Genomic DNA, 27,693 nt, shown 5'->3' on the forward strand with positions numbered 1-27,693 from the left:
CATATACATATATATGTGTGTAAATCAGTAGTGCTAGGGAAGAGTTATATTAAGTATAAATATATTATATTAAATATATTTATATAATGTATATTATATAAATATAAATATAATATATTATATAAGTATAATATATTATATATATATAATATATTAAAAGCACAAATCCTGGGGCACCTGGGTGGCTCAGTTGGTTAAGTGTCTGCCTTAGGCTGAGGTCATGATCTCGAGGCCCCCATCAGGCTCCCTGCTCAGTGGATAGCCTGCTTCTCCCTCTCCCTCTGCCTCTCCCCCCTCCTCGTTCATGCTTTCTCTCTCTCACTTGCTAAGTAAATAAATTAAATCTTTTTTTTTTTAAGTGCAAATCCCAATAGCTAACACTTAGATTGTTCTCAGTTTAAACCAGGCAATATTCTGAGACAGATATACTGCTTTCCCATTTTACAGCTAATGAAACTGAGATAAAAAGATGTTCAAGAACTTGCTGGGGGGTCCCACCTGCAGGAAACAGTGGGCACGGGATTATGACCCTGGATGTCCTGTTCTAGAGGCTGCATTCAAAACTACCATTCTATTCATACATCTGGTGACATCAAAATTAAACTTCTATGTGATGAAAACAAAAAAATAAATGTAAAACCACAAACCAAGTTGAAAAAACTTTCCATGTCCCGGGAGAAGACATTTGCAAGACATGTAACTTACAGAGGGTTAGCCTCTGGAACATTAAAATAACTCCTACAGATCATTTTAAGATAAAGATTAAAGGTCAAATAGAAGAGAGATGCATACATTTACATATAGCTGATGCATAGAAGAAAAAAAATCAACAAGCAATGGTCACTGAACACATTAAAAGATACTCAAACCTATTATACCCATTGAAAGAATATAAACTAAACAGACAGCAATTCTTTATTCTCCACAGGGTTCAAACAATGAAAAAGTCGGACAGTGTTCTGTGTTGGAGAGGATGTGGGGGAATAAGGAACTCTCACGCATTACACGTGAAAGAGGAAATCAGTCACTTGGGTGTCCAATGAGTCAATAATTGGTAATGATTTATATGCAGAGGCCTGGTCACTCGGTAATTCTGCTTGTTGGCAGAGTTTCCATGGAAAGGCATACCCCTGTGCCCTGGACACCTGGACACGTCAGTGCACGCTCACATGTTGGCAGTAGCAAAACCATGGCAACAACCTAAGAGATCAGTAATAGGGAATGGACAAATATAATAATATGATTGCATGCATATAGGACATATATATGGGATCAACACTATTCAGCAGTTAAATTAGCCCAAACCATAATGTATCAATATAGGTCTCAAAAGCAAAATATAGCGTGGAAAATGCAAATTTCACACATGTATTGCCTGATTCCAATCATGTGAATCTTAAAAACACTGACTAAACAATATTGTATATATATATACACATATGTATACACATGTATATATATATATATATATACACATATGTATACACATGTATATATATATATATATATACACACACAAAGATTTTTTTTTTAGTTTAAACTAGTTTTTCAACTATCTATCATCAAGGGAAATCATATAAATACAGATTAAAACGATACACCAAAATTCATTATGGTGGTAGCTCTAAGGAAGAAAGAGAATTTCTTCTAAAGGGAATTTCTCTTTTATCCTTCATGTTTTGCCTCATGAAAAATGAGGGAAAATGTTAACATTAATTTAGGAATGCCTTAGGTCCTTGGAATAGGAAACCATCATGATTCTTACATTTATGTTTAGTTAAAAGCTTAGTTAAATGTTTAGTTAAATGCTTAGGTAACTCCTTGTAACTCAGCTCTACACAATATTCCCATCACTGTTAGAATCACTCACAGCTGAAATTCAAATAATGCCAAAAAAAAAAAAAAATCTGAAAGAGGTAAGTCCAAATAATAGAGGGAAAGAACGGATTTAGAGATCTAATTATTTTTGTCTCCATTTTTCAGGCGATAAAAGTGACAGGATCACCTTTCCTATTTTGATATGAGCTTAAACATTTCAAGCAAGCAACCAATAACTTTCAAGTTCTGCGGGTATGATGTTGGGGAAAAACTAGTTTAAACCAAAGCATAACCTCTGAGATCCTCGAGAAGTGATTTTCACCCTCATCATCTCCAGCAGGACAATCTCCATATCCACCTCCAGGCTACGTCTAATAAATAAATAAATAAACAAACAAACAGATGATCGTTCAGAGAGTTCACTTAATATCAGGAAAAGACACGAAGCCAAGCAGTTCCAGAGCTCGACCGTCTGACATGAACCGGCGCAAATATCTTTCCTGATTTCCTTTCTCAGCATTCTGACGCCCAGAGCATCAGTCCCTACACTGTGTCGCGTGGCCTATCATTGCTCACAATTTGATTCAAAATGAAATAAAGGTAAGGAACTATGAGGGTTTTGTTGTTGGTTTGCTTTCAAGTTAAGCGATGTACCTAAAACAGAAGCCAGAGAAACTAGCGTGAAGGGAATGGTTTCAGAACTAATATTTAGCCTGGGGGAACCCGGGGCCTTACGTTTACGTCTGAGTGACCTAAAATTAAACTCTACCGTAAAATCCTTCCTCATATACAGTTTTGCATGCAGACACATCACAAGAAGGGCACTGGTTTGCAAGACAGAATAACCTTGGTCCAAATTCCCCATTACTGCGGAAATGTCACGCATTCCGTGAGAATGTTGAGAAGGGGTAGCCCGAGGACCTGGGTGGTTGGCAGGTGCCGCCTTTTTAGCTCAGTGCACTGTACCCAGACCATATCTGTCAGGCTTGCTGAGTAACTCTGCTTCCCCCAGAATTTTCTGAGCAACTGATTTCTCTTCAGTCTACTGCCTCGTGGTCGCTATCTGTATCGTGGTATATTCCCAAATGAATGTCCTAATCTCTCCGCCATGCAACTGGCATGTTGATTTCTTTCTTAGATCCTACAACCTCTTTCTGCTTTACCTACTCTCATTAGAAATATATTTTACAGCTATTATAAAAATGTTTATAGGGCTACAACAGATAGCCAGAGGGCCACAGAGCTCCCAAACCAGGAGAGTTCAATAAATTAGTTTGTATCAAGTGATGTATTTATCAGGTGAACAGGGTCTGGCAGGTCTTGAGCAAATATGGAATTTTACATATCGTTAGAGTGGTGTTTATGGCTTGTAGGTTATGACTTAGTTGTAGGTTATTTGATCTACATTAAAAATAAACTAAAAAAATATTTTATTATATTAAAATAACCTGTAGATTATTTTATCCTTTGGAGCCATTGCCGTCTGTCATGGGAAGGTTGGAATGGGGAACAGACATGGGGAAAAGGGAACAGTGGGCATTAAGAAGATACCCAGGCATGGTGGCATCTATGCCCAGGCTGTCAGTGACAGCCAGTCCTGGAAAAAAGGGAAACAAAGTCATCACACATTCTCGGTGAGTGCCCGAGGTGGCTTTGGGTGTACAGAACAGGGAACGCAGTGTCAGCTACTCGGGACTCTAGTCCGATGGGGGTGTGGGGGACCAGCACTCAAAGCTGGGAGAACCATCGCATGAAAAAGTGTGTTTGAGGCATTTCTGCGCACAGGTGCATAGGACCTGGAGCATGACACTCAATCTCTTTAAGCCTCAGTTTTCTCATTTATAAAATGGAGATTTACTAGACTTTGCCATAGGGAGCTTATGAAAACCCACGTACGTAAAACCCACAGAACAGTGCGGGAGCGTAGGAGACATTAATATAAACAAAAAGGAAGCGCCAGTATCACATGCACAGCAGAAGGCTGGGAGCACAGTCAACTCGGAACCGAAAGTTCGATAGGTCCATCACATGAAATTCAACTCGTCCGGGCTGAGGACCAATAAATACCAATAAATACCATCACACCAGTGCGTGATAAGCTTTGCACAATTTAAATTGTTCACCTTTTTTTTTTTTCTACACTAACACTGTAAAGAAAAAAAAGGCAGTCTCTGATTTCCACCGAAAGATGATTCACTTTGAAACCATAATTTTGCCCATCAGTCCTGTACTGAATTTCTCTGCGGGCACCTGGTCCTGTATTTGCCACAGTTAAAAACAAAACAAAACAAAAAATACCCAAAACCCTGAAAGTCCATTTGTTATTTTCAAAATCTTGGAAGAAAATAAATCAGACCCAAGTGGCTATTATTAATTTCTTCTTAGTTTGAGGCAGGGGAAATTCACATTCCTAAGTTAATTTTGCTGGAGTTGGGGACTAACAAATGATGGAAACAACCCAGAGAGGCTCCCACACTGTAGCCAGGACCCACGCGGGTCTCAACATTTATCACAGAGTCCCGTGACAATGTCAGGTTTGTGCGCTGGCCAGCCAGAGCCACACAACAGGGAGCGACCGAGAATTGTTTTGTTTTAATTCCTTCAAAAATACGCACTAACAGTTTCTGGGAACCGCAAAGAATCAGCCCTCGGCTCAACACCCTAAACTATCTACACAAAGTCAAGCTCTCGCCATGGGAAAGACGTACTTCCAAGTTTCTCTTCTTCGCGTGCTTTTCTAGTTTTGGAGTAAATTGTAGTTATGCCACAAGAGACTGATTGTGTATGGAATTCTATCTCAGAAGAAGGAACAATTGGTAAATTACAAACTAGAAAATTCTCGCATTATATGCTTCCCCTCTGTGGTTTTTCTGGGAGATTTCTCATGCCTGAGTTAGATAGTTTTTTAAATGCTTACACTAGCACATCAGAATTTTGAAGGAGTTGAAGCAAAGTTTCTGAATGCCAGCCATGTTAGACAATAAAGTTATCGGAATATTTTTGTCTGTGAGCATTCCATAAACCGGGAGGTAGTAAATGTCCCTGTAGATGACCAGGGACACTATTAATTAAATAACTCTGAGACCTTGTAATATTTGGAAATGTCTTCCAAACTACCAGAAACTGAATCGTTTATGCAGTTTATGTGCTAAGTGTATACCTCTACTGAATTACACGTTGCCACAGCCCACGGCTCGATCTTTGGTGAATCTCAGGGCTTCGTTCACGGAGCCTGAGAATGAACAGAGAGCTCAATGGCCATTTTGCACTTTGATCATTAATAACTGATTTTGTAGGCAGGAGAAGAAGAGAAGAGTAGTGGCTTTATTTGCTGAGAGGTGGTACGTATATGAAAGTTCTCAGATGTTCCAAAATTCAGTCTTTGTATTCAATCTTCCAAAATTATCTCTGCTGTTAGGGTCTGATCCATGAAGGGAGCTCCTTAGCATTGGGGACATCTCTGGACAAAAGGAGGGGTCAAGTTTATGTTTTCTTAGCTTCTTGGGGTCCTGTGTGAGATTGTGTGTGGAGGGATGTCCCTTACTCCTCTGTTCCTCTAAAATTCAATGATTTGGGGTGCCTGGGTGGCTCAGTCGGTTAAGCATCTGCCTTAGACTCAGGTCATAATCCCAGGACCATGGGAGGGAGCCCCACATTTGGCTCCCTGCTCATCGAGGGGGCTGCTTCTCCCTTTTCTGCCTGCCATTCCCCCTGCTTGTGCTCTCTTTCTGTCAAATAAAGAAATAACATCTTTAAAAAATAAATAAATAAAATGCCCTGATTTTCTTCAGCCTTCCTTCTTCCTAAGTGTGTTGTCTATTACAGATATGTCAGACCTTGGGTATTGAATTTGACTGAAAGTGATACGATTTTATTACTATAAGAGAAGCTAACACCCCTTAGGTATTTAACGGAAATTTATGCAAATAACCATTGCCTCTTTCACAGAAAAGAGAAGTCTGAATCTTTTGTTTTCTGTCTTCGAGTAACAACAGATGATTTGTAAAAATAAGTTTCAATTTCAGTGTCCTTATGGAGCAGAAGTCACGTAATGTTCATGAACAACTCTCATGGCCTTCTAGAGCTTTCACTTCCTATGAGCAGCAGTGGTTTCTGAAGCCATTTGAAGTTCAGTTCAAACGTGTAATGGGTACACAAATGCTGATAGTTTATTCACAAATGCCCCAAACTAGAAACAACCAAGTGTTCTGCAACAGGTGAATGGTTGAAGAAGCTAATACATGCATACCAAGGAGAAGAAGGCAGCGATAAAAAGAAATGGATTATTGATGGATGATGTATCAACGGCACTTTGGAGGGATATGAAGGGAATTCTGCTGAGTGAAAAAGAGAAATAACATTCTTGAAATAACAAAATTATAGACCTGAAGACTAGATCAGTGGTTGCCAGGGCTCTGGGCTGGAGGGTGAGTGTGGGTGTGACTACAAAGGGGAAGAGGACAGTGCTGGAATCACCCTCCATTTCGTGGTGGTGCTTACACAAAGCTTCGATGGGATAAGGCTGCACTGAACTACATACACACACACACACACACACACACACACACACACACAGGAATGCAGGTAATTAAAACGGAGGAAATACAGGATGGAACCAATGTCAGTTTCCTGGTTGTGATATTGTATTCCACAGTCACACCACTGATGCTGCCATTGATGGGAACTGGGAGAAGTTACAGGCTATGTCCCTGTGTATTTCATTTTGTGATTACCCATAACTCTATAATCCTTTCAAAATAAAAAGGTTAAAAAAATAGTGGGGTAGGGTTCAGTATGCTTTCTTTTCTCTTCCTTGAACTGTCTTCTCTACATGCGATATGCCATTCATTTATTCCCATGAATAATTAAACTAGAATTCAAAGAACATTGGGAAGAGTGGAGTAAAGGGAACGGAGAGAAGGAACAAAGACAGAAGGAGGAAATAAGAAAAAAAAAAAGAAGAAGAAAAGAAACCACTGCGAACTTCTGATTATCCTTTTTATTCTTCGTTCTGGGTAGGCAGAACTCAAGCGACTCTGCCCTGGGCTCTTTTCTGCTTTGTTCTGTGAATGAAGGCATTATCCCTGGAGCAGAATATACCAATCATACTGCCCACTGCCAATCAGAGGCAAGGGATCGTGCTGCTTCTGAATGAAAATTCATCCATTATATCCAAGCTCCCTGCTCATCAGGACCCTGTGTTCTCTTCCACTGCCATATGTTTTTGGGGAAAATTAAAAATAGTATTTTGGCTTACAATACTAGAGCAAAATACAAGTCTGAGTGCATTCTGTGTGAGTCCAGGAGACGTCGCATGATACAGTTCATTGGCTCTCTGCAAGCGTATTCATTAAAGTTAGGCTTGCACCTGGCAGACACGTTCCCGCTCCTCCCGCTAATTCACAGGGGAGCCGCCCCAGTGCCAATCTGCTTCCGCAACCCCCTACCCACTATCCCGACTCCTGAAAATTGGTTTCCTTGGTTACCTCTGTGTGCTGCTCTCCATATTTATGGTAGTGTTGCCTTCTTTCCAGCACTTACTATCTGATGCTTGAAACTGAAATGCTGGATCAGCCTCCCTATCTTTTCCCCATCTTCCCGCCACAGGATGCCTTTTTTTTTTTTTAATTTATTATTTGACAGAGAGAGACACAGTGGGAGAGGGAACACAAGCAGAGGGAGTGGAAGATGGAGAAGCAGCCTTTCCACAGCACAGTGCCCGAAGTGGGGTTGGAACCCGATGCAGGGCTCGATCCCAGGATCCTGGGATCATGACCTGAGCCGAAGGCTGACGCCCAAAGACTGAGCCACCCAGGTGCCCCCACAGGGTGCCTTTATTTGTTCTGAGTCTTATTTTTAAGAAATAATGAGCATTTCAACGTGAGAGCTCACGAAACAATTGTACTGCCTGCCAAATGTATAAAACCGGTTTAAAATCCATGAATTGGAATATCTATTAATGTTCTTAAGACATTTAAAGCGTTCTCTTCCCCCAAATCGTTTTTGAGGTCCTTAGCATCCCAGGTGATGTCTGCTCACCTAGCTTGCCTTCAGCATGAATCTTTTTCAGTCAGGTAGGCAGAATCCCCCTGCCCCCGCTTGCTCCTGATGGTTCCTCTGAGTAACTTTCCATCCACTGACCCCTGCCCTGCTCCTTGGCTTTAAATTTCCATTTTTCCTTGTAGTATTCTGGGTTGGGTACCATCTTTCCCCCCTACTGCAAACCCCACTGTAGCAGCCCCCCACCTCGAATAAAGTCTGCCATACTGTTCTTTCACAAATATCACTAACTTTTTCATTACCACCACAGACTCCCCACAGCCCGAGGGGAACATGCAGAGTCACACCCCTCTGTACCCTCAGTCTCCTTCTAGGTTCTGAGATAACATTACCAGGGTGGGCTTCATGGGCGGAAGACCTTGCCGTGGTCCCAGATTACAACTATCCCACACTCAGAGGGCCCCCGTGTTTTGCCAGTGGAACACTGGAACATGTGTGTGAGTGGAGTGGACATGCACAACATGTGTGTCATTCTGCTCTGGGCTGTCTCATTCACAGACTGCTTGTAATGTTCTATCGGACCTGTGCCGTGTTGTGGGAGCTACGTAAGACTCAAGCTGAGTCCCAGGTAAGCATGTTATGGTTATGACGGAGTAAGCAGGCGTGCTGACTGCCCGAAAAGGCCATGCTCACCCTTCCAACCAGAACTTGCTTTGAAAGAAGAAGGCAATGATGTTCTAAGAACCATGTATAGTCACGGAACCCTATCGCATCCTTTCTTACTCATGCTACTCTCCTATGTCTGCCAACTCTTTATGCTGAAAATGATGACCGAGAAGGAAAGGAAAAGATAGGGCAACCCAGAGTTCTATTTCCTCTCAGTCCTTCCTTACTGTTCAGTTAGAAATGTTGGTAGAATGTGTGTATACTGAAAAGTGGGAAAAAAAACCCAGGTAAATTTGTGTGGTGTTTCCACAGATCTGCTAAGAACCAAGTACGTATGCATCTATGGGCTATGAAATAGTAATTTTATCATTTCAGTGATTCTGCATACAAATTCAGCTCTCCCATCTTTGCATTTAAATCTGGCACTGCTCTATATAGAGATAAACGGTAAAATCTGTGCCAATAGTTTAAATTTTTAATTTTTCTTTACTTAGAATGACATTACATAGTAAATTAAACACATCACGACACAGAGTGGGGAGAGAAAGAGAGAGAGAGAGAGAATGCATGGGAGAAAGGAAAAAGCTTTCTTATCTTTTTAGTACCTTTAATGGCAGTCCACCCCCTGATTTTTAAACAATAAACGCCGTGTTTTCATTCTGACTGATTGTTGCAGATTATATAACCGGCTTTAAACATGAGCTACCGCAGACTGCTATTGTGGGGATTAAATGAAAACATACGTGAAAGTCCTAGGCACAAAGAGAATATCAACGAGTCCTTGCTCTCTCTCCCCCAATTCACTCCACCCAACTAATTCTTTCCCATTCTACGCCTGCTGTCTTCTCTTGATCCCGTCAGTTATCCGCCATGTCTCTGAAATCACATCCTTAAGCAGAAAGTGGATCGTGGAAGTCCCTAGGTCAAAAGCCTTCAGGGTTTCCCATTGCCTGAAACTCAGGCTTCTCTGCATTAACTGCTTGGTCTGTGAGGACTCCCCTGACCCACTCTGAGGACCCATCCTCAGCCACCTGCATTAGATGTCCAGGCTGACTAAAGCTCTACATCGTCTCAGATCCCAGAGCAGCCTTATCCCTCATCAAAATGCACTACAGTGACTATTTATTTATTTGAGAGAGAGAGAGAGAGCAAGGGGGGAGGGATATAGGGAGAAGCAGACTCCCCGCTGAGCAGAGAGCCTGACATGGGGCTCAATCCCAGGACCCCTGGGATCACGACCTGTGCTGGAGGCAGACACTTAACTGACTGAGCCACCCAGGCGCCCCCAATGACTTGTTTTTAATACTTCGCTAGACTTCGAGCTCCCTGAGGACAAGAAACCAAACAGTATTCATCTCTGTATTCCACAGTAGCGTTCATCAAACATTTGTTTGTGAATGAAGATCAACACAGTTAGTACAAGTCAAGACTTCCACTTCAGATTCTAAATGGCCTTTTATTTGTTTCACTGAATTTTCTCTTCTTTAGAAAGGCATAGTGACAAAAAAAGACTAAAGCAGTTTTATTATACTTCTAACATAAAACATCAGAGGAATAAAGTAATCTCCTGAGTGAGTGTTTCGATTTGTATGACCACGACTGGAATAAAGACAAGCACTAATCAGCTGCTGTCAGTTACCCTATGTATGAAATTATCAAAGCATGTCTTTCTGTAAAATGAAGCTTTAATTATATTTGTATATACCTAAATTTACATACTACCATTTTTTTTTCTTAAGTTCAGTATATATCTGGATTCAAGAGAAGGCCGCAATGGGCAAAATTATTCCCCTGGAGGGGTAGGAAAAATCTATATTTTCAAGTAGCACTACATCTTTCACCACTATGTAATAATCCTTTTCTTAATTGTTAAATTCCGTTCATCCTATGGACTTGAGCAAACTAATTTTCCTCTTCTTAATTAAGCCTATGATCATATTTCATTCACTCAAGCTTCCTGCTAAATGAAACACTGTTTTCACTTATAAATGTTCTACGATGTGTTCCTAGTGGTTTCTAATTGGGGACAATTATACACAGATAAATCAGAACTCATCGGGGCAGTTGTCATGAGCATGTCTCTGTTCTACTTCGGAGGCCTACGTGTTGGTTTAAGGCAATAGGGCAAATCAGGACTCTAGAGGGAGCCTTGATGGAGAAGCTCAGGAAATTCACAGGCAGTGAGGACATCCTTCATTTTTAATTTGTTGGTTTAATCCGGCTAGAGAGGAACTGACAAAATCTTCATCACCTAATGTGCTTAATGGTCTAAATGAAATGAGTTGGTGGTATTGGTTTAGCCTCTATGGGACCCATTTCTAAGTCATAGGAGCCCCTGATAAATTACTCTAATGAGCCCCTCTTGCAGAAAATGCAACACAGAAACTAGACATTGGCATTTTGTATAGATTTTTCCAAAAGCCTTAAAAAGGTGAAATGATGCAGGGCATCTGGTGGCTTAGTTCGTTAAATGTCTGTCTCTTGGTTTCTGCTCAGGTAATGATCTCAGGATTGTGAGATCGTGCCCACTGCTCACCGTGGAGTCTGCTTGGCATTCTTGCCCTTTTCTCCTTCCTTCTGCTCTCCCCCTGTACACTCTCTCTCTGCTTTCTCTCTCTCAAATGAATGACTGAATGAATGCATGAATACGTAGATAAATAAAATCTTAAAAAAAAAAAGTGAAATGATGAGAGTCCAGAAAAATGGGTTATCACCCCCTTGCAGGTCATTGTCAATGCAGAGGAAAATTACACCCCAATCAGAGTAGAGATTTTCTTCATTTTCTTTTCCTATTCAAAAAGAAAGAACTACAAAAACAAATGTAATTTTTTTTATATTTGTAATTGATGGTGTTTATCTGCATATTCACTACTGAAAAGTAAAGTGACTTTTTTTTTTTTTAACTATTATGAGTTAATATAAAAAAACACAAAAAGAAGTAAAATGTTGGGATAGGGGATAAAATATAATAAACTCATTCCTCCAGAGTCAGGGAAGACATACTTCTCTTGCTTTGTTTTAATTTTTTTTTTTTTCTTTTTGAGAGAGGAGAGCATGTGTACTCAGAGCATGAGAGGAGAGCAGGGCAGAGGGATAGAGACAATCTTTTTTTTTTTTAAATTTTTTAATTAACATATAATGTATCATTAGCCCCAGGGGCACAGGTCTGTGAATCATCAAGCTTACACATTTCACAGCACTCACCCTAGCACATACCCTCCCAATGTCCATAACCCCACTCCCCCACCCCCCCCACCCCCGGCAACCTTCAGTTTGTTTTGTGAGATTAAGAGTCTCTTTTGGTTTGTCTTCCTCCCGATCCCATCTTGTTTCATTTATTCTTTTCCTACTCCCCAAACCCTCCACGTTGCCTCTCAACTTCCTCATGTCAGGGAGATCATATGATAATTGTCTTTCAGATAGAGAGAATCTTAAGCAGTCTCCATGCCCAGCGTGGAGTTGGACAGCGGTGGCGGGGGCTCAAACTCACAACCCTGAGATCTTAACCTGAGCTGAAATCAGGAGTCGGATGCTTAACCGACTGAGCCACCCAGGCACCATTTTCTCTTGCTTTATTGTTTAAGTAGTTAAAATAGTTTAAGTAAGGGTGGTATGATTTTTTTTTTCATACAGGCTGAAAGTCAAAAGAAGAAAAAAAATCATACTCCTTTTCCTCTTTTTTGACATTCAACATTTAAGAAAATACCAAAAATCAAATTCTCCCAAACTTAGAATTTTATTTAATTAATGCACTATCCTGGGAAATGACTTGCTCTTCCCCAAAGTGACTGGACAAGCCAGATTCAGAACATCAATTTAGAAAACTGACAAAAACACTTTTCTTTATTTCGTCATCATCGACTTAGACCTCCTTTTCCATTAACATAAGTATACATGTACGCCCATATACACACGCATTCACAGACACGCCCCATCCCACCATAACCACTGACAGCAATAACTTTCTTTCTGTCCTAATTTGGAAGTTAAGAGAGTATTGTGTGTCAGAGAACAGAGAACAGAAATGCCCATATTTTACCTTATGCATAAGATAGGAAAATGGAAATTTTAGAATGACATCTCACCATTTGTAACAGTATGGAAAGGGCTAGAGAGTAGCATGCTTGAGAAAGACAAATATCACATGATTTCACTCATACATGGGATTTGAAAAAAACAAAACAAGCAAAGGGGGAAAAAACCAGAAAGAAACAAATCAAGAAATAGACTCTGAACTCTAGAGAACAAACAGATGGTCACCAGAGAGGAAGTGGGTGGGGGTTACGGGTGACATAGGTGACGGGGAAGAAGGAGGGTACTAGTGACAAACACCGGGTGACATATGAAAGTGTTGAAGCACTATACTGTACACCTGAAACTAATAGAGCAGTATATGTTAATTAACTGGAATTTAAATAAAATACTTTAAAAAATTAGAAAAATAAAATGAAGTATAGGGGTCATACTTTTCTTCTCCTTCTAGAGAACCACTCGAGAACTGCACCCTATCATGTCCTAAATTTGGGCTGTGTATTTCACTGGGATTGAGCAGTTTAACAGACCTGGGTCCTTGAAAGATATCCTCATTACTTGAAAAAATAGTAATAAATATACACTGCCTTTGGAGAATTGGTCGGTAGAAACAGCTTTATATAACATAAAATAGTATTAGGCAGCTCTTCTTTATGGATGTTACGTCATTTCGGAGAGGATTTTTGCAGAATTTCTTCTTCTCTTTCTGAGTCCTCTTTTGGTGGAAAGTGTTACACTGCTCGCCTCCCCCAAGCTTGCGCTCTGCAGGCTGAGGTAAAATGACAAAGAGCTCTCGAAGAGAATTCAACTTAAAAAGCACTGTTAAGTCCATAGAGAGGGCAAGCCCTTGGCTCTGGGACTGATACCCAGCAGCACCTGTGTTAACAGCTAATCCTCGTTAAACAAGTCTAGCAAGTTAAACTAGATATACTTATGTCAGGAATGCATGTGAGGAGCACAGTTACCCACAAATTCTGCCACTTCATTCACTGGGCGGGGGGGTTCGCTTTCTACCCTTTTCCTTGATTCTGGACAGGCCATGACCTGCTTAGTCCATGAAAATGCAGCAGAATCATTAAAACGATGTTTTGTAAATTTCAGCTCAGGTCATGCTTTTGGGGGGCCTGGGATTGAGCCTGTGTCTGGCTCTGTGCTCATCGGGAAGTCTACTTCAGGATTCTCTCTCTCTGCCTCTGCCCTCCCTCCCAGCTCACTTGTGCTCTCTCCCTCTCCCACTCTCTCTAAAATAAATAAATATTGAAAAAAGAAACACAGGGTGAAATCTTTAACTACCTGCTTGGTTATATCCTGAGTAAATTAATCTTCTATTTTATTTCATTCTTCAGTGAGTTAAAGTGAATACATACCTGTTATGCTCCAAACCATGAGTTTCTGGAATTGAGATTGAAAAGGAAGTGAAATGTTTAGGGCCTGTGACTTTGAGAAAAAATACACTTTGCCATGGAAATGATGTATAAAACTATAAATTAATAGTAGGTAACACAGAGTGTTACAAGCTAAGATAAACTGGGCATATGATGGCAAAGACTTTGGTAAAAAATGAAGTGAATTTCACCAAGAAAGATATCTGGGTAGAAACGTGATTTGAGCCTGATCTTGCAAGAAATGATGGGAGAGAACTGAATGGGAGAATGGAGGAGAATCCCATGGGAATATTGACATGACAGATTTCTAACAGGAACTGAAGATGAAAGAAAAATAAAAATCAATAACTTATTTAAGTCAGTTAAACATTTCTAGAAAACACTATAGCTAAGCTCTGCAGAATGTAATTCGGCCGGAGAAATGCTTCTTCCCTTGCAGGGCTGGTGGTGAAAGGCTGGGATGGGGATGGGGAGCATAATTTAGATTCAATGGTGATATTTGGGGGCGCCTGGCTGGCTCATTGGGTGAGCGTGTGACTCCTGCAACTCAGGCAGCTTCTTACAAAACCAAACAAACACCTACTCAGTGATCCGGTGATATCAATCCTGGATATCTTCCCCAGAAATACAAAACATACACATACAAAAAGACTTGTACAAGAATGTTCTTGTCAGCTTTTTTATAATAGCCCCAAACTGAAAGAATCCAAATGCTCACCAAGAGGAGAATGGATAAGTAATCTGTGTCATATTTATACAAGGAAGGCTGCTAAATGGTGAACAAAAACACTATTCATATATCCAAAAGCATGATGAATCCGAAATTCTTCATTTAAAAAAAAAAAAAAGACAGCAAATGACACATACCCTTGGTTCCATTTAATACGGAATTCTCAAGTAGGCAAAACTAGTGTATGGGAGGAGAAACCCAAAAAAGCAATAGTTCCTGTGAGAGAGCAGGGGTGAGGTTTGCAGGGAAGGGGCGCGGACCAGCTTCCTGGGTGACGGGCAATGTCTTCATCTTGTTGGAGGTTTGGGTTACCCACTTTTTTCCTTTATTAAACCTTGTTGAATGGTGCATTTGAGATTTGTGCATTTCCTCATATGAAAGTTGTACGTCAAAGGGGAAAAATAGAAAGTGGGAAAAAATATCAAACTCTAGTTATTGATACGTATGTTGAAGTTTCTGGGAGGGCTGTGTATTGATGTCTGTGACTTGTTTTTGAAATGCATCAACAAATAACATTTGTCATATAACAAACAGTATTTGTTATATAACAAACAGCATACCCTAGAGTGGCCCATAGATGAATTCATATGTGATTAATCAAGTGTATCAAACTGTTGGTGGAGGTAGGTGGTGGGTATATGGACATTCACTGTAAAATTCTTCCAACTTTTCTGTTTAACTTTTTCTTTTCCTTCCTTCCTTCTCTCTCTCTCTTCTTTTCTTCCTTCCGTCCTTCCTTTCTCCCCTTCCTTCCTTTTCCTCCCTCCCTCTCTTTCTTTCTTTCTTTCTTTCTTTCTATTTCTTTCTTTCTTTCTTTCTTCCTGTCTTGCTTTCTCTCTCTCTTTCTCTTTCTTTCTCTCTTCCTCTCTCTCTTTCTAGTATCTCAAGCAGGCTCCCAGACATGGGACTTAATCTCACGACCCTGAGATCATGACCTGAGCAGAAATCAAGAATCAGACACTTAACCGACTGAGCCACCCAGGTGCCCTGTGTGTTTAGTTTGTCTCTCCCCTGCCCCTCCAGAATGAAATGCTGGAAAACAATTACCTAGAGCAGTAGCAATTGGGGAAAGAATGCATTCCATATTCCTGGCTCAATAATGCTGTCCGTTCACGTGATTGGAAAAAGCAAATTCCCCAAGTAAGGAGCGTATATAACCTGCTCTAACTGGGTAACTGTATAGAAAATAGAGCGTGCGCAGGTGTCACATACACACTCGATAACTGACAACACGCTTGAGATTGCCTTTCTCCAATACTCAACTAAAATGAAATACTTATTTTACTACAGAAATATCTGAGTTACTCAGTGTGATGAGAACGCCTGCATTGGTTGATCTTCCAGTTAGGGGCTGGCAAACGTCTTCTGTAAAGGGGAGCTGTGTTAGGCTTTGTGGGCAGTAAGGTCTCTGTCGTAGTTACTCGCCTGTGGTACACAGGTGCAGGAGCTTTTAAAGACAACACCCGAACTAACAGGCCTGAGTTCCCATAAAACTTTATTTATAAAAACAGGCAGCAAGCCAGATTTGGCCCGCTGTTTTACTGGTTCGGCCTGTTCTACTGAAGGAGTATGCATTGAATTACTGTGTGACCCCACATCACAGATTTCGTAGTATTTATAGGGTGAATATTGGTTTCAGATCATACATTCAGCTAGAAAGAAGGTCAATTGACCTTATATTTTTCAAGTCTTGTAATTCAAATAACTTTAAGGATGGAAGAATTTCTTTTTTTTTTTTTTAAGAGTTTATTTATTTATTTGACAGGCAGAGATCACAAGTAGGCAGGGAGGCAGGCAGAGAGAGAGAGAGGAGGAAGCAGGCTCCCCGCTGAGTAGAGAGCCCGATGCGGGGCTTGATTCCAGGACCCTGGGATCATGACCTGAGCCGAAAGCAGAGGCATAACCTACTGAGCCACCCAGGTGCCCAAGGATGGAAGAATTTCTTACAGGACTTTTTTTCTGGGCCAGGTTTGCTCTGGAGAGCAGGTCTTGCTCTCCAATTCAGTGGAGGTGAAATGTTCCCATTTCCTAGCTCCCTGAGTGAAGCCAAACCCTTCCAAGACACAGTTCCCTTCTTTCACCGCCGGTGACTTGTAGGTATAGGACAAATAGACAACAGGTGAATGGGAGAAAAATTCACTTGTTATAAAGACCTTTCTATATAGAGCTATCTGAGTTGAATTTTATTCTAGAGAGTGAGAAAGCTCACCCTCCCTGGAAGTAATCAAGTAAAAGAAAATAATCTGCAGTCAGGCATGTTTATTAGAGCAATGCCTCAGTGAGAAAGACTAAACCCAGAATCTGATGTATAATGTCAAAAGTGACAAATGCAATTTCTATTGGAAGAGAGAAAATCAGATTGTACAGAACATACTTACTAGCAGGGCCTTCTGACTCACTGTGAACACCATTTATTTTTATTTATTTTTATTTTTTTTTAAAGATTTTATTTATTTGACAGACAGAGATCACGAGTAGGCAGAGAGGCAGGCAGAGAGAGAGAGCAGGGAACCAGGCTCCGGGCTGAGCAGAGAGCCCGATGTGGGGTTCGATCCCAGGACCCTGAGATAATGACCTGAGCTGAAAGCAGAGGCTTAACCCACTAAGCCACTCAGGTGCCCCTGTGAACACCATTTAAAAAATATTTTTTCCCTATACCTACTTTTTCTTTATCTAGAATTCAGCAGATTGCAATGGTCAGTTCTTCTCCAAAAGTGTTCATTAAATTTTCCTTAGGTTTGATGAGTTCACAGAAAAGAATGAAACATTTGTAAACCATCTGTCCCTTTATCTCAGACCAAAGATCACAATAGAAGCTATTTTATTTAGAAAATGGAATTTGACAAAATCTCACATGTTTTTTGTGGACTTCCAAAATGACACAAATGACACAAATGCTTTTAAACTCTTTTAGTTTCCTGGTATTGACTCCCTTATAAATTGAAAGATAAAAGTAATAGAAATTAAATACCTACAGCACCTCAATTAATTGACATTGTATTTTATTTTAGCTCATCACTCATGACTTCAAATGTTAAATTACAATCGGAAATGATGGATATCCAGAAATATGGGTTAGCCTACCACACTAAACCTATGCACATTTGAAGCCACATATTTTCTTAATAGTTTAAAATAAAACCACCACTTTTTAAGAAACGTTCTGGAGTGCCTACTGGAAATACTGAAGCACCCTAAAAACCTAACAGTGCACTTGTCATTGTATGCAAGAGCAAAACTGGCTGAATTATTAGGTATTTTAGCCCTTCAAAGACTGAGCCATAAGCTGCTTATGTTTGTTTTATTGAACTCTGGGTTTGGGGAGCCCTGTGTGTTCACGACAGCAACTCTCCACTTTTTGCATAAGAAATCAAATGGACTCAAGAGATTCATGATCATGGGGCTCGATCTCCATGTGCCTTATCTGGGTATCGCCTGTGCCAGGCACCGGAGAGAGGAGAGGACAATCAGCAGTCCCGTCCTCGAGGTGCACTGGATTCAGTGGTGAAGACAGGCTTGCAGTGGGCACCAAGACTAAGACCCCAGGCATCAGAAGCTCAGTGATGGGAAGGATTGCGTGTGAAGGAGGAAACTGCGGAATACCTAAAGGAGACATGGCGTGGGAGCCAGACTGCACAGGCTGAGGAGGATTCTGAGAAACAAATAGTGGAAGTGGGATTTGGGGGTAGGTGGGTTGGGTGCAGTGGGAAAGAGAGTTTGAGGACGACTAAGGACATGAGTGTGAACCCAAGGGTAGCAAAGACCCTATCCTGGTAGCCTGGAGCAAAGGAGGGTACCTTCCAGAAGGAAACGAAGGGATATAGTAAGAGATGGCCCCAGATGATAAGCTGAAGCCCATTTGTGAGTGACCCCAACTGCCAATATTCGGCACTTATTCTGGAAAAACGTGGGCGCCCTTGGAAGTTTCTGAGTAGTAGAATGGCCCGATTAAAGAAGATGGTGGGAAGAATGTCCCACAAGCATCTTCACACAATTATCTCAAGTATAGCTTGGTCAGAGGTGGTGGGTCTCAAACACAGTACCTGGGTGGCTCCCTGTAGGTTCAGTACAGGCTGTGGGGCAGGGTCTCAGCTCCACAATCTCAGGGTGTGTGTGCAGTTTGCGTGACAACACTGGAGGACCCCACAGCCCAGCTACACCTGATGCTAATGAGTTTTGGCTGGGGAGGAACACTGAGAGGATCTCAAAGGTACCCCCCAAATAGCCAGCTGCCTATGGTTGTACTAGTTGTGCGAAAAATGGGAGAATGGAGTCTGGATCCTCACAAGGCTCCTGGCATGGTAAAGGCAATCTCATCAAGCATATACAACTACGAAAATCCTTTCAAAGACTTTTTTTTTCCAGTTCATTCGCTCATTCATTCAATCAACAGATATGTATGAGTGTCCACAATGTACCAGGTACTCCTCTGGAGACTGGGGATTCAGGGGGCGAACTTATAAGGAGTCGCCATTGTGAGTATGGAATTGACATGGGGGATAGGGTGTGCTGTCTGGGAGAGGTTCCAGGAGGAGTTAGGGAGTTTCCAAGTTCTCATATATGAACTACTACACGTGGTGTTGAGAAAAACGTATGATCCTATGTTAAAAATGTGTGCGTAATTTCACAATCACCCTGGACAAAAGATTCTGAGTTATATGGTTTAAAGAATGTAAGAAGAAGCAAACTACCAAGAATTGAACACAACAGTTAGTCTTAGTGATCTATAGTCTAGGAAGGGAGAATGTTTGGATAGTCTCATACAAGATGAATGATTTCTTGGCATTATCACTGACGTCCCTACTCCATAGCCCAGTTGAGATCAGATGATTTAATCAATGTCTAGGAAAACATGATTCAGTTCTTTCCAAAAGAAATGCTTCAATTTTAACTTCATAAGAAATACAGCACATAGTCCTGCTTAAGGGACATGCCTCTTTTATGAAAGTCTAATCTACAAGTAATTCTTCTTTTTAGTGTTGATTCCTTTCCCCAGAGGAAATGAACATAGCTGCTAAAAAGTGATTGCAACTTAAAGTTACACATGTTCAAGGACTTAGAATAGTTTCAAATGAAATATCCAGGGTTGACTTTGAGATGTAAATCACACCACCGTGATAGGTGTGTATCTACAACTAGCAGCAGACAGGCCTTTTCCAAGTATGGAATTGACCTGGTAGAAAAAGCAAGCAGCCCCATATGAGGTCTCAACTCCTATGCTAGCCAAGCCTTAGTGGCAAAATACAAGTTTCTTGGGTCTCTGCGACCAGCTCCACATTTTCATAATGTTGAACTTCAAAGTGAGGTCATATGATGTTTTTTCCAGTCACCGTTCAGTATACTTAAATTGGCATCAAATCATTTCTTGGGGATTATCGCAGACAGCCTGGAGGACTCCTTGGAGATGGCGGGGACAGAGAATCCCATAGACTGTACCAGTTGCAGAGAGGGGCCATGAGTTCTGTCCACGAGTTAGCTAGAAGCTCTGTGGCACCCGCATTAGCTGTAAAGAAGAAGTCAAACACTCTTTCCCTTTTATTTCTTTAGGATTTTGTTCATGGGCTCCATGGAAGAAGATGGGATAAATGAAGAGTGAATAATTTCCCAGGAATAGTTTATGGTATGGTCCAAACTGGTACATCTTTTGGGAGAGAAAGATTGGGGGTGGGGGGAATGTCTATCAACAGTTATACCAGGACAACTGCCTTGAACCATACAGTTCTCAGCAAACCGGTATTTCAAATATTCCATTGTTAATATTGAAGTAAAAATAGTATCTGGAGGATTATTTGCTCAATGTAACATTTCCCCCTTCATTTCTACATATCCTCTCATTAATTTTAATGCATCCTAAATAGTGACTTGGCAAGGATTCTAGTAGTTGGAGAAGTGCTGTTCACTGCATCAAAATTCTCTGCATGTTGCATCTCATCTCAAACTTAAAAATAAATTGTGTAGATTCTTATTCTCCTCAAGCTCAATTTCTACTTTCTTAGTCACCTAGCAGCTTTAACTGTGATATGTTACGATCCTAGGGTGCAGGTTTTAAAAACTATTAATAAGACAGGCAATTTACCTTGGGAATATTGCAACTCCTCTGAAAAGCTCTGAGCAAATAAGATGTTTTTCCAAATTCTTATGTACTATTATTGGATGAGAACATGTTGACTGTTGGAAATCCCCAAATGAGAACTACTGAGAAATAATCTAGCCTTGTGATCAGAAAGTGAGAACACTAACGTGTATTTTGATTTGCAACTAGTATTTGGAAATGCTCACAATACCAACATTATAAAATATAGGTACCTATATTCAATGTGAGAACAATGTGAGAGGGCCAATATGTATATCTTTACATATTTATGATAAAGTACACCTTAGGAAAATATACACAGATGTATTCCCTCCAAAAATTAAAATTTAACTTCCAGATAGTATGGATAAAGTTATTCCTGACGCTCTATTACCTAGAAACTTGTCAATATATACTTTGTAACTAAGTATACTGTAGCTTTCACATGCTGAACACATTCATATACAAATACAATGTGGATAGAATCATGTAAAGGGAGGGGCGCCTGGGTGGCTCAGTGGGTTAAAGCCTCTGGCTTCATCTCGGGTCATGACCAGGGTCCTGGGATCGAGCCCCATGGGCTCTCTGCTCAGCGGGGAGCCTGCTTCCCCCTCTCTCTCTGCCTGCCTCTCTGCCTACTTGTGATCTCTGTCTGTCAAATAAATAAATAAAAATCTTAAAAAAAAAAAAGAATCATGTAAAGGGAGAGTATAAATTAGTCCATGATTGTTTTTCATGAAAAGATAAACTTTATAGAAAATATCCATAGTTGTTAGAAACACAGAATTTTGGAATCAGAAGACTGTTTTCGTTCATCCCAAGAACTGAAAACACAATGTATTATAAATTACATAGATTTCTTTTTTAAGGGTGGTACTTCTTTTTTTTTTAAGATTTTATTTATTTATTTGACAGAGAGAGACAGTGAGAGAGGGAACACAAGCAGGGGGAGTGCGAGAGGGAGAAGCAGGCTTCCACTGAGCAGGGAGTCTGATGCGGGTCTCGATCCCAGGACCCCAGGATCATGACCTGAGTTGAAGGAAGACACTTAAGGACTGAGTCACCCAGGAGCCCCAAGAGTGGTACTTTTGCTCTGAGGCAAAGTTTAAAAAATACTACACTAGGATCATGTCTGGTAATCACTTTTGTTACTGTAGTCTGTCATAACATTAATAACTAATAAACTAGGGACATTTTAGAATTTTTCTTTCAACCACGTATAATCTTGCAACGTATAGTTTCAGTTGTACACAACAGAGTTGATACAAATGGAAAAACTACTTAGTAAGCCATTTTATTATTGAGCTCATTATATTTACAATTAAAACAAGGAAAATTGTTCAAATCTCCAATGAGGGATGGGTGTCATCTCACACTGAACTCAGGGATGGTGCTGGGCAAAAGCTCATCTCCATTATCGTGTCTGGAGGAAAGTCTATCAGTCAAACTGTCTTCTCCCTTAATCATCAGTTAATGTGACTATTAACAAGATATTTTCTCCAATATGTGCTTCCATTAGCATAATTCTGGGCCCTAATTATCTTATGCTTTTTTTCATCTTTAAATATCTGAACCAAAAATTGCAGTAGCAAATAGGCCCATGAGGTTTTCTAATCTACTTTTTTCCCAAACTTGTCAGGGATGATGTTCTTTTATGTACCTTCGAATCCAGGTTCTTTTGATTATTTATCAAGATTTTTTTTTTAAAGAAATAAAAGTACTACATATGTACGGTAAAAATTTAGAAGTTCAGTAAAGGTTAAAAAAAAAATCACTCTTAGTCCTGTAAGTCAGGGACAATCATTATGAATGTTTCATTGCATATATTTATTTTTTTATTTTATGCCTTATATAATTTATTTTTATTGATTTATATTTTTATATATATATTTATTTATTTTTAAGATTATTTATTTATTTGACGAGAGTACAAGCAGAGGGGAGGGGCAGGCCAAGGGAGAGGGAGAAGTAGAATCCCTGTGGAACGGGGAGCCCGATGGCAGGGCTGGATCCCAGGACCCCGGGATCAATACCAGAGCTAAAGGCAGAAGCTTAATCAACTGAGCCACCCAGGTGCCTCTATATATTTATTTTTATTTTATATTTATTTTTTTATTTTGTATTTTCTATAGATACTTACTTTTTATTTTTCAAAATTAAAATCATACTACTTTTTTTTTTTTACTTGCCACCTTTGTCAGCATTTCTCCCTGTCTTTATTCCCTGAAGAAATAATTTATAATGGCTACATATCAAGCCATATGGATATACTGTTTAGCATTTAAAATTTACCTCACTTTTGATCATTTAGTTTATTCCCAATTTACTTTTGTTAAATGTTTATTTTAATAAATGTTATAGCTATGTCATTATATATATGAATGCATATATATTGCTGTAATAAATATCTTTATAACATTTTGATTATTGTCTTTGAGTAGATTTCTAGAAGTGGCATTGTAGGGACAAACAATAAAACTGTTTTAGTGTTCTGAATTTTATAAATTCCTTTCAAAAACAGTGTTTATAAATAGTTTGGTAAAGTTCAAGTATTAATCATATAGAGCTTTTTAAACAAATCTGAATTTAATATTAAGATTTAATTATATGCTCAAATACAAACTGGAAATTTTCAATAAATCAACTTCCTAATTTCATAAATATATGAATAATAAGTTCAAGCATATTGAAATGTTGAAAAACTACTCTACCCTTTGTAAACCACAAATAAATCAACTTTTTGTTACCCCTATTTTCCTCAGGAGAATTATAAAAGCAATTCTCTCAAATATTAAAACTCTGCATGTTTATATATAATTGGTTTATTTTGTTTTGTTCTGATCAAATTCAGCTGAATTTACCAAAAGAATAACTAGATTTTTTCAGTGACTTATTGTTCCCTTCTTATAATAATGCTTTTATGTAAACATTTGGCATTGAACCATTAAGTGTTCAATCTTTTCTGGTTTTACAATTGTACATAAGCATCTCAAATCTGCATCTAGATTTTATGGGAATGTAAAAACTCCATCCAGCTCATCTTTTGTTTAACAATAGCTTAATTTTTCTTTCTTTTCTTTTCATTTATTTTTTTTAAGATTTTTTATTTATTCATTTGAGAGAAAGAGCAAGAGACTGTGAGCATGAGTGGGAAGGGCAGAGGGAGGGGGAGAAATAGGGTCCCCGCTGTGCAGGGAGCCCAACATGAGGCTCAATCCCAGGACCATGAGATCATGACCTGGGCCAAAGGCAGAGGCTTAACCCACTGAGCCACCTAGGTGCCCCAATTTTTCTTTATTTTAATGAAAAGATATCCATGCAGTATTTTACTATATCTTCTGAGGAAAAATCATGAAAAACGTATTACTTATCTACCAAACAGATACATTTTATACAGGTACAAGTATCTCCATTACTTACAATGGACAAACAGAACATGGGTATGTTATCAAAAAGTTGGGCACTGGTATTTTTTCTCTAATTCATTTTTTTTTTGTAAAAAATAGTATATAGATACAGATACAGGTATATGTCAGATAGACTGACAAATTAGAATTCCTTGTGCATACCCAAAAGCATTATCTAATTAGTTTGCTGGAAATTTGGCTTTAGTGGCTCAATATTATGAAAACACAATCAACAATAACACTGAATAAGCACAGAAAATCAACTGTGTCAATACTGATTGGAAACATATGACATGATGGCTAAAGAATTATTCATTTACTCTCTGTAGAAGAAGGAAGAGTGAGTTTGAAGAAACTCAAAGATTTCCTTATGGGGAGTACCCCAAGCAGTTTTGGGAAATGTGTTTTTCTTTGTAAAAGGCTTTCTTGGTGCCCGAGAGGCAAATATAGGGTAAATTCAGATGTGTTGTCTTTTGGCTTTGAACTTTTATCACTCATGAAATTTAGGAGAAGAATCAGCATGATAGTCGAAGAGTAATACATTCCATCTCATGGGACTGTGATTACAATACACACCGGGAATATTTATCCAAAGAGCAAATTGGCTTATAGCCACATTCTACCTCAAATACAACGGAGGAAAAGCCATAGACATGACCCAAGGAAAACGCACTGGTATGACGACATTGCATACAACGAAGGCCACTTATGTTTTAAAAAACAAGTCCAGTCTTGGATTTCAGTCTCCAAATACATGTATATGCATCTTTATACAAGCATGTGTAGGGAGATACTGTTAATTAAGATTTTTCTAGTTAAAAATTCTCTTCCAAACTTCTATCTTTATTTTCCTCTCTATTTTGATTTGTAGTTTGTTACTTGCCTTTACATTCTCTTAAGTTATACACTGTTAACTCTAAGACAGACTAAACCAAATGTGACATTTACCAACACTCCAAACAATGAGAAAACCTTACTCCAGAAGAAGCATTTTTCATTTGAAATCACATACAATCAGGCTCAAATTCAATCTGTGCTTTCTCAACAGTGTTAAGAAATAACTTGAGTAAGATTTTTAAACACAGTGTGAGTTTCAGATATTTTTTCCGAGACAGAATTATAGTATCAACCTTATTAGGTGGGCATAATTAAAAAGTATGTATTGGATAAACATTTGTTTCCTTCTACTTAATTCATTTATTCCACAATGACACCAACTGTTTATTGGCTGCTTAACAATGGCATTACTTCATTTACACATATGGATAAATATAGTGATTAATTACTTTCCATCACTGCTGTGCAGAATATTGGCTTTGTTTAACTCAGCTTGGAAACAGTAACTAGAAAAAGCTAACTGGTCTACCCTGACATTGACTTAATGCCAGATTTCAGGAGGATTAAGACACTTCCAAGCAGATAACAGACAACTCAAAAACTGGTCTAATGCACTGTGGAAGTGATATGGGTTCTAAGTAAATCACTGGGCTATAGGAGACCTAGTATCACCTGATAACTTTTGGGACTGATGTGGACAATACACAAAGCATTTTATCCCCTTCAGAACTATATACACAAAAAAATGTTCACAAGAAACATGATTTTTTCCCTCAATTGCCTTAAATGACTAAAGCAAAAAAAAAACAAAAAAAAACAGGAGAGAATTGTGGATCTTCATGTAGACAAAGCGATTCTCTAAATCACTGCTCAATGAGATGTCCAGTGCATCCCAAATTCAGCAGCACCAAGGCACCAAGGTCTACGCCGAGAGCAATGAGGAAATGAGGAAGTGTGAGATGGGACCAGTCCGTGTATCGGGAACAGTAGTTACAAGTAATTGACCAGCTCTGGGAATGTGATCGCTTGTAGGGCCCTTGCTCTTACCCTCTGGGACTTGGGGAGATCAAAGCATGGGCAAAGCCTTGATCTGCCCTGAGGTCCTGTGGACAGTGCTGGTACTCAGGTGCAGGGATCGGGTGAGGATGGGGGGGGGGGTTGTGTGTGTGTGTGAACAATGTGAAGAATTGCCCAGCAGAGAGCTCATGGTCAAGAACCACCTTCAACTCTGAGTGAGTACGAGGGTCTGTTTGTCCCATAAAGCTAAGAGGGAACGGTTTCTTCCAGCTGATATAACAAAGTATCACAAACTGGGTGTCTGATAGCAATAGAAATGTATTTTCTCAGAGTTCTGGAGGCTAGAAATCTTAAGTCAAGTTATCAGAAGCACAGCTTCTCTCTGAAGACTCTAGAGAGGGATCCTATCTTTTTTTTTTCCTCTAGATTCTGGGGGTTGCTGGTGACCCTGGGCATTCTTTGGCTTAGTGAGGCATCACTCCAACCTCTGCCTCCGGTCACCACACAGTATTTTCTTCTTCATGTGTGTGTGTCCAAATGTCCCTCTTCTCATAAACACGTCAGACATGTTGGGTGATGGCCTGCCCTATTGGAGTATGACCTCATCCTAACTTGACTACATCTGCAAGGATCCTATTTCCAAATGAGGCAACACACAGTTTCTGGGGTTTAGGACTTCAACATATATTTTGCGGAGGACATGCCTGAACCCATAACAGAAACTAAATGGCAGGCTGACTCTCCTTCCATCTGTGAGAGTCCTGGGGTCCCAGAGAGGCTTCCTCTAGGTGCCTTAGCAGGGTCAGACAACCTGGCTTTGCCACACGGGCTCTCTTTGCCTTTCTTCACCCATTCCTAAGATCCCTATCCTGATGATAACCAAATAACAGGACTGAACTCCAGTGAACGAAAAGAAAAAAACAAAAACAAACAAACAAACAAACAAACAAAAAAACCCACAGTATTAGTAAAGGCCCACTTAAGGGGCCCTTGAGGTTACAGGGGGGAGAATTTTGTCCAAAGTAATTAAACAGGGTTGGTAAGGTAGAGGTGCTGGAAAACAGAATTTAAAACAAGAAAGTGAGCATTCTATAATACACATAGGTTATTTGCTAGGCAGTAAATTCTATAAATAAAAACAAGAAAACCAGTTTTCTGAAATAAAATGTCAGTTTGAAATGCAGTCTTAAACAATTAAATGTAAATGTAACAGTATTTCAATGGACATTTGGGCACAGGCATAAAATGGCAGGGATCACATACCAAAGTGAGATACACGCACGAAAACAAAAACAAAAACTAAAACAAAAACAAAAACACAAATCGAGATATAAACTCAGATGCCAATTTTGAATGGACCCAATTCTGTGACTTGCAAGTATCCCAGTCCTTCTCTCAGGTGTAGGGGAGGATTTAGATTTCATGCCCAGCAGGGTTAAGATCAGTCATGCAGCATCGTCTGGCCAATGGCATGGGGTGGGGGTGTGGTTTGCTACAAGAAGAAGCTTTACAAGCCAGTATACGATTTGTCATGCTCAGAGCCCTTCTGGAAGACGCTTCTGCATGCCTCAAGCATGAAGAGACTGTGCGGGTAAACAAGGGACTCATCATCTAACTCTGAACTGGAAAAGTTAAAAAAGGCAAGAAGTAGGTTGCCTGTCTGCTGACGGGCGGTCTGAAGGCAAGGTGACTGCAGAGAAGTTGAGCTGTACTTTGCAAGACTGGTTG

The 27,693-nt window shown here is 39.8% G+C and overlaps 1 protein-coding gene across 4 annotated transcripts in view; it reads right to left on the minus strand.

The window, feature by feature from the left end:
* Positions 1-27,693, minus strand: part of CTNND2 (catenin delta 2) — an 895,372-nt gene that overhangs the window by 410,545 nt on the left and 457,134 nt on the right. The gene's annotated exons all lie outside the window — the stretch shown is intronic.

Source organism: Lontra canadensis, unplaced genomic scaffold (genome assembly GCF_010015895.1).
Source record: "Lontra canadensis isolate GAN:19392208 unplaced genomic scaffold, GSC_riverotter_1.0 scaffold22, whole genome shotgun sequence".
Lineage (NCBI taxonomy): Eukaryota > Metazoa > Chordata > Mammalia > Carnivora > Mustelidae > Lontra > Lontra canadensis.